This window comes from Asparagus officinalis, chromosome 10 (assembly GCF_001876935.1).
Source record: "Asparagus officinalis chromosome 10, Aspof.V1, whole genome shotgun sequence".
Lineage (NCBI taxonomy): Eukaryota > Viridiplantae > Streptophyta > Magnoliopsida > Asparagales > Asparagaceae > Asparagus > Asparagus officinalis.
Genome location: NC_033803.1, coordinates 55,304,883 through 55,312,500, shown reverse-complemented (window position 1 = coordinate 55,312,500; position 7,618 = coordinate 55,304,883).

The window sequence follows — 7,618 nt, the reverse complement described above, 5'->3', positions numbered from 1 at the left end:
GTCTTCACAGGGTCTTCACAGGGTCGTCTGCTAGGTATGGGGTCGACAGCTCTTGTAAGCGCGTGGTCGCCTTGCGTCCCGGCTTGCTGAACAATGAATGGCCCATGGGGGAAACGACTGCAGTGGCAGAGACTTTCCATCACTGTTTCTTCCGGGTCGGGGGGCAATTCCCTCCTAAGGATTTCAGGACTCCGGGATGGATTCATTCTGTGCCTGGTAGTAGCACTTGGTAGTCTAAGATCACCGAGTACGTCTTGACGGAGAACTCTAACCTTGTGGGCTCAGAGCTGTTCGTGGCTATCTGAGCCACCCAGCATGGCTTGAAGATCAACGCCCCTCAGTTTCACAGTATCTTGGAACTTTACTATCCGGATAGCGGTATGTTCTTCACTCCCAATGACGAGCTTGGCATAACCCTCCACTAGATGTATGATGTGTCGGGGCTGCCTTTGGGGAGCTTCCCCTACGAGGAGTACGTACCGGGTTAGGATGAGATCGACTATCTTTCGGGTCGGTTCCCCCTGATGGTAGAGACCTTATGAGAGTTGCTTGGTCACTACCACATATGTCTTAACACCCTAGGCACAGTGGACCATAAGGGTAAGAAGAAGAGGGCTCCAGGGATTAGTCACAGGAACTGGGCTGACTACCTATTCCCGGGGAATGATGTCAATAGGATGCCTACTTTACAACTGGGCGAGTATGACTAGGCCGAGGTGGAGAGACGGATGGTTGAAGGGGAATCCGCCGTAACCCTTGAGCATAACGAGGGTGGGTTCCCATTCAGGACGATCATCTAATCGTTCCACCACTAGGCCAAGTCTCCCATATCCGTAAAGGCTCTGATCACAGGATACCTCATGCTGTGGTTGAAGAGGTGTGTGGTTCCCACCCACTCCTTTGAGGCGCTCCTGGTGGAGGTGGTTTACCCTGCGGTACGCTTGGCCTATGGGAGGCCGTACGCGTTGGTGTCGGCAACGGTGGCCTGTATCCAAAGGGGGCTTCACACACTGACAAACCAATTTTTTCCGTGTGTCGTATGTTGACGAGGGAGAAGGCGAAGTCGCTAGAACTCCTAATCTGAGAGTGGGGCTGCCGTAGACTTACTTGATAGCGTGGTTCGTATACCACTACGAGTGTTTGATGAGTGCCCCAGCGGCTCTCCAGGAGGAGGGATTTGTCCCGTTCGTCCAACGTCTAGAAAGATGCTCTTGGAAGTGTAAAGACATTCCTGACATGAGGAAGACGTTGTCTTATTTCGGTCATTACAACTTCCGACGATTCTTTCCTTACTTCACTGGGGGTGGCTCTGGCGAGTCGCTTCGGGACGTGTCGACGGCGGGCCATAGCACCGTTCTCACCTGTGGCACCTTCCGATGGTTGGTTAACATCCAACCGGGGTATCACGTCTTGCGAACAGGCTCCGCGTGTTACCTCGAGCCCTATTTCCCTTGTAGGTTTGCCCATCAGTTCGGGTATGACCAGCTCTATGTTGGGAATGTTAACCCTCATTTTTATTACGAAGGAGTGTTGGTTGATGGTGCGCGAGGGTAGTTCTGGACCCATGCCAGTTGCACCAATGCACACTTCGAATTGCCGGCTAAGGATCGCGACCTTCGCCATTTGCTCCTCTATTGTCGGTGGTATCGAGGTGCCAGCGTGAACCCTGAGGGCTTTCGGCTTTAAAGTTCTTCCCTAGCAGAGCGTGGGTGCCACTCAAGGGCAGTTCCCCACCCCTTAAGGTGAAGGGGTCGCCAAATTGTAGAGGAATGGTTTGAAGAGGTCCTTTCTGAGGAGGCCGAGGATCTTCACACCGGTTTGTCAGACTGCGGGGAATTTACGGCTCACGCTCCATCCCCTTATCCTCAATTGGATCCTGTCGACGGGCTGAGAGGATCTGATGAGTTAGCCTGGGCGGGTGAACGTCTGGAACAGGCATGGGGAGCAATTGCTAGGCGGATGGGGATGCCGCTCTTGGCTCCTAGCAGCTCTCTTCTTTCCAAGCGACAACGTGAGGCTGCGACCGACAATTCCAGGGTGGAGGTGGCCAAGAAGGCCCATCACGAGAAGGCGGTTGAGGCTACCAGAGTGGCGAGAGGCTAGGATGATGCAACTCCTGTGCTAATTCCTAGGGTGACTACCCCTACGACCGGTGGCATTACGCCCGCTTCACTTACTACCTCGGGGATGGTTCTGGCAACTTCGGAGGTTGTTCCCTCATCATCTGCTGTGGAACAGCAGGCGGTAGTTTCAACGACTCTCACTATTGTACCGAGAGGTAACCCTTAGTACCGTACCCTCAGGTGCAGGGTCAAATTAGCATTATCTGATGTTTGCATTGACTCAATACAGGTAAGGTGAAGGAAGTGATCCCCATTCCTTCCAATGAAGACGGGGGGACAGGAGATGAGGCAGAGCTCGGCGACTCAAGTAAGAGCATGGTCAAACGTCATTGATCTATCTCTACTGAACCGCCCATAGGGTTCTTTTCAGAAGTTATTGTTAACCTCCTTCCTATATTTGCAACTGCTCCGGCCTCGGATGCCGCTAGAAAAGAGTATTCCCCCTCTTGGGCTGGCTAGTCGGCTGAAGAGGGTAGCGAAAAAGACAGCGAAGATGATGACTCGATCCATGACATGATGTCGAGTGACGAGGGGATGTCTGACTCTGAAGGGGAAACTCACGCTCCTGAAGAAGCATTGGTCGAGATAGGATCGTCAGCCAAGGGGGCTTTTGCCCAAAGGGAAGCATCTACCCGTGTGGTGGTTGATCCTTTGCTCCCTATCTCGACGACCATTGAGATTGCACTTAGATCCGTGGTCGAGGCCCTGATGGTGCCGGTTTATGCCTCAGCCTCAGCGGTGTCTGTTACCACTCCCGCTGTTGTGGCTACCAGTGCTTCGGCCCTGGCTCTGGTGACGACATTAGCAGTTAATGAGGCCACCCTCTCTTCCTTGGCTCGTTCGTGCAAAAAGTTGGTGGATCGAACCATTGCCAGCCTTCAAGACACCCTTGTAGACAGCATTAGGCTCGCATTAGAAGAAAGCTGACCCTTTGAGGAGTTCAAGGAGGCCCTTGAATATTATATTAGCTTCTTGATCAGGATATTGGGTCCCTCCGCCGCCAATCCGTACTTCAAATGTTTGGAGGAGGCAGAACGGATCATCCGACAACTGCTTGCCATTCGCACCATGAGTTACGATATCCTTCATCTTGCGTCTGGCGAGGTCCAGATAGTATTAGAGGAGCGTAATCGTAGACTGGAGGAGACAACATTGCTAGAGGCGAGGCTGACGGCCGAGCTAGAGCGTGTTACTATCGAGGATGAGGAAGTAAGTGAGAGCAGCACAAGGCTGACTCCCGCATTTCCCGCCTGTCTTCGGATATAGAGAAGACCAAGCAAACTATCTCTGATGCGCAAGCCTCTTTGGCTGCCCAGGAGAAAGCTTGCAAGCAGTTGGCGGGGGGACAGGAGGAACTCGGGTCCAAACGCTAGTTGGTTGTCGATGCCATCGAGGAGAAGAGTCGATCCCTCAAGGAGGCAAGGTTCAACGTCCAAGACCTACTTTCTTGCTCTGAAGAGGATATCCACTGAGAGATTCTGCAGAGGCTCGAGCTTAAACGCGTGGAAGAGATTCATGAGGTGGAGTCTCGACTGCGGGCTTTGTAATTTTAGCTGTTGTCCTTGTATTCCGCTCCTTTTTTATGAATGGAATCGTACTTTCGTCTTAGTCATTGTTCTCCATATTCTGTGCATGCATTTTTTTTGTCGCCATCCATGCTGGGCGATATACAAGTTAACTGTCGGTGAATTTGCACCGGGGGACTCCTGGCCATGGGCAAGTCCCTGCTACAGGCGAACTTCAGCCTTAGGTGGAACTGAGAACTGTTCAAGCTTTGCTTGAATCCCAATTAGGTTCAATCTTCAGTCGAACTCAAAAGTGGTTCAAACCCCAACTGTGATTAAGCCTTAGTTAGGCAGGTCGCAATAGTGTGCGAGTCTGAGCCTTCGGGCGAGCTCAATACATGTGAGTTTGCCTGACGAATTTAATTCGTAGGTGGGCTTTGCTTTTGGTGGGCCACATGCCTACCAATTAAGACGGCGTGGGCATGTCTTTTCTCATTAAAGGTGGCGTAGTGGGGGTTCCCCGTTCTTCGCATCTGATCTGAGCCGTTGGCCAGAGATCTTGTTGGAAACTGACACATCTCATCGTTCGTGTGAGATTTGGTATCGCCTCGCCCTATCTGTGACTGTTCGATTCAAACGGTCCAATCGAACGGTGGGCGTTCACTCATGCCATGTGTATTTAATGCCCCCCTCCTCTGCATTAAGGGGTGCCATGATTTTAGTTGTTTTTTCCAAAGAAAAACACACGCTTCCTCTTGCTGTTCTTGTGATGGCGCTGAAGGTGAAGAGGACTGCTTCATAGAAGGGCAAGGGGGTTTCCTCCTCTTCCACCATCGAAGCCGCCACTACTAAAGGTACCTTTGCGTCTAGGTCCTCGTTCAGTTCGATTATGGGTCTGCGAGCAAGGTGATACCCCCTGCTCTTAACCCCCTTTTTTTTGTTTTGCCGTCGTGCAGTTTGGGGGGAAGTGCCCATCACCGGAGAACGGGGGACTGAGCCCATACTCCTTTCCGATGATGAATCCGAGGGAGCTTCGGCCTCTTCCGCTTCACAACCTACTCCCCTGCCTAGAGCGGAGCCTTGTCTTGAGGTTCCTCCCATTGTAACGCTTGCTCAAGGTCAAGAGCCCGTTCCCTCAGGCTATCTGTCCCTACAGGCTCGTATCGAGGAGTTTGAAAATACCGCGAAGCAGGCGATTTCCCTCGTCAGCCTTAGCCTTAGGATCTATGTTGACTTCAAACAGTCCCTCCTGGATCGCATGGTGATAATCATATTTTATTACAGTTTTATACCCTCATTATCTATTTTATATGAATAAATATACTACTAATAATTGTTTTTATCTTTAATTGCAGGTTAATGAAGAATAAGTCTCAAACTCTCATTTCTCAACAAAAACCAATTGATTAAATGAAGAAATGAAGCAAAGAAGCCCATTGGAAAATCAATTTCCAAATTATCCAAAAGCCCAGAATCAAGCCGAGTAGTAAAGCCAAGCCGGAGAAAATCAAAAATCCAATATGAAAAGAAATCATATTCAAAATGGTTGGCCACAAAGAAACGACGATATCTCCCAATCCGGAAGGCGGAATTTAACATATAATATATGAAAATCGCCTATCTCGACGAGACGAAGCCAACCGTGAAGTCAGAATTTTCATTAGGGCATCGATGCCAGCATCGATGCAGGCATCGATGCCGGTATCGATGCGAAGTCCTCCAGATTTCATCAACGGCCGAAATTGCATTCTTGGGGCTCAAGTTTGATCCAATGGCTCTCATTCACTAATGTTTACTATAAATAGGGGTAGAGAGTGAGGGGTTAGAGGTGTGAAAATTTTATAAACTCCTTTTGGAGAGGAGGGCTACTCTTAATTGAGAAGGCCTTCCAAAAATTATAACTTTAGTTGCAATTAATAATAATAATTTTTCCTCTTTAAATTTGTTCTTTCTCCTCTTGTTGAATGATGAGGATGGAGATGAAGAGCAATTTGAAGGTTTGCATTTCTTTTCTCTTTTATTTCTTTTTAGTAATTTCTTTATTATTGCTTATTAGTTAGATTTAAATTCATGCTTGTAGTATAGATTTACTTTCTTGTCTTTTTTATTTTCTTTTTGCACTTTAATTTGTAGAGTAGATTTATTTTCTTGCATTTAATAGTTTAGATTTTTCTTTTCTTTTTATTTTTGTAATTAGTTCCTTTTCTTCTTGCTTTTATTTCTTAAGATGTGAATTTAATTCTTGTAAGAATCTTAGAATTGTATGAAACTAGTCTAATTTCTTTTATATTGTATGAATTATTCTCTTGTACTTAAAATGTTCATGTTTAGGATAATCAACTAGAGAACTAATCGGTAGAAGAAGAATTTGATAATCTATGCTTATCTTAAATGGTTTGATAGGTTATGCTTATGAATTCTAGGATTATTATCATGTTGTTGTTCTTATCATGAATAGTAATTTTAACTTAGATGATAATTTGATAGGTTACACTTTCCTTAAATGGTTTGATAATCTATGCTTAATAAATCTAAGTTGAAATATGATAAAAAGAGAATAGTTTATATTTTGTAATTGAAATTGGTTAGTGGATTATATTCTAGATTTCTTACCTCTTTTGAATCCTTCATCTTAACTTTCTTAAATTTTCTTTTCATTTTTGGTTTTATTTCTTGATTTTATTAATTCATATTTCTTGCCTTGTGATTTCATTTATTCTTTAAAGTTTTTGGTTAGGAGCTGGTCTAGCTGAGTTAGGCTTAACCCTAGAGTTAGCATGATTGAAAAGTGATTGTTTTTTATTTGTTTTTCCTTTTTCTTCAAAAAAAACTAACTTTTATTTTTCCAAAACAAAAAAAAATTATATAAAAAGTAATTGTTTTTGGTGCATGCAAAACGTGGATTAGGGACAATACACATCAACAAATTCATTTTGAACAAATGGCTAATCCACAAGTTTTTCAAAATTTATGTTATCCCAATAGGATTGAAATTTCCAATGAAGTCCGGGAGTTTGTAGAGAGTCCATATCAGTATTCGGTAAATGATCCATTTTTTCCAACCTACAACCCAGGTTGGGCAAGTTACACAAACATTGCATGGAATCAGGAAAACCACTCTGGAACTCAAAACTTCACTCCCTCTTTGACCCAACATTTTCCTAGGGAAAACACAGTTCCTTTCAATTCTCATCCACAATTTCAACAACCCAATCTGTCACATCAAAATCAGTCTCCTCATCATCAAGTTGTAACTCACACTCCTCTTGATACAGATCATGATGAACGTCTCAATTTTTTGGAAAAAGGTTTTGAAATCATTATTAAGGCCTCCACACTAGCCACGGATATGTTAACTCAAACATCCTACACGATGAACTCCTTTATGCAATCAACCGAACTCATACTTAACTCTAACACTCAAGCCCTAGCTAGATTAGAAACCCATATTGATCAACTAGCTAGTGCCATAAGTGAAGTAGAGGAAGGAGAAATTCTGAGTCAACCCGTGGTCAATCCTAAGGACACTCAAATGAATGCACTACAGTCAGGAAAACAGGTCGATAATCAGGAAAGAACACCTTTAAGCCAAATTCTTGTTCCAATTCATTCTTCCCCTGATAATTCAATTCAGGAAAGACCGAGGGAAGAAGAAGAAGAGTCAGATCTAAGTTTTGAGGAAATTTTCGGTGAGGAGCTAAAAATATTAGGAGAAGCAGATCGGGTTTGTCAAAATAAAGAAACTGTGTTGAACAATTGCTGCTTTGAACTGAATTTTGAAAAACTCTTTCTTGATGAACTAAGATTTTTGGAAAATAAACAACAACCAAATTTTTACACATCAACCATGAATCCTGGGGTTGAGAAAATTGTTAAAGAAAAATTGGTTGTTAGAGAACAAACATTCACAAATCAAGAATCTAAGTCCAATATGCATGACACCAATAATACCTACCTTTCAATGCCACAAAAATCATTGAACACCCCGGA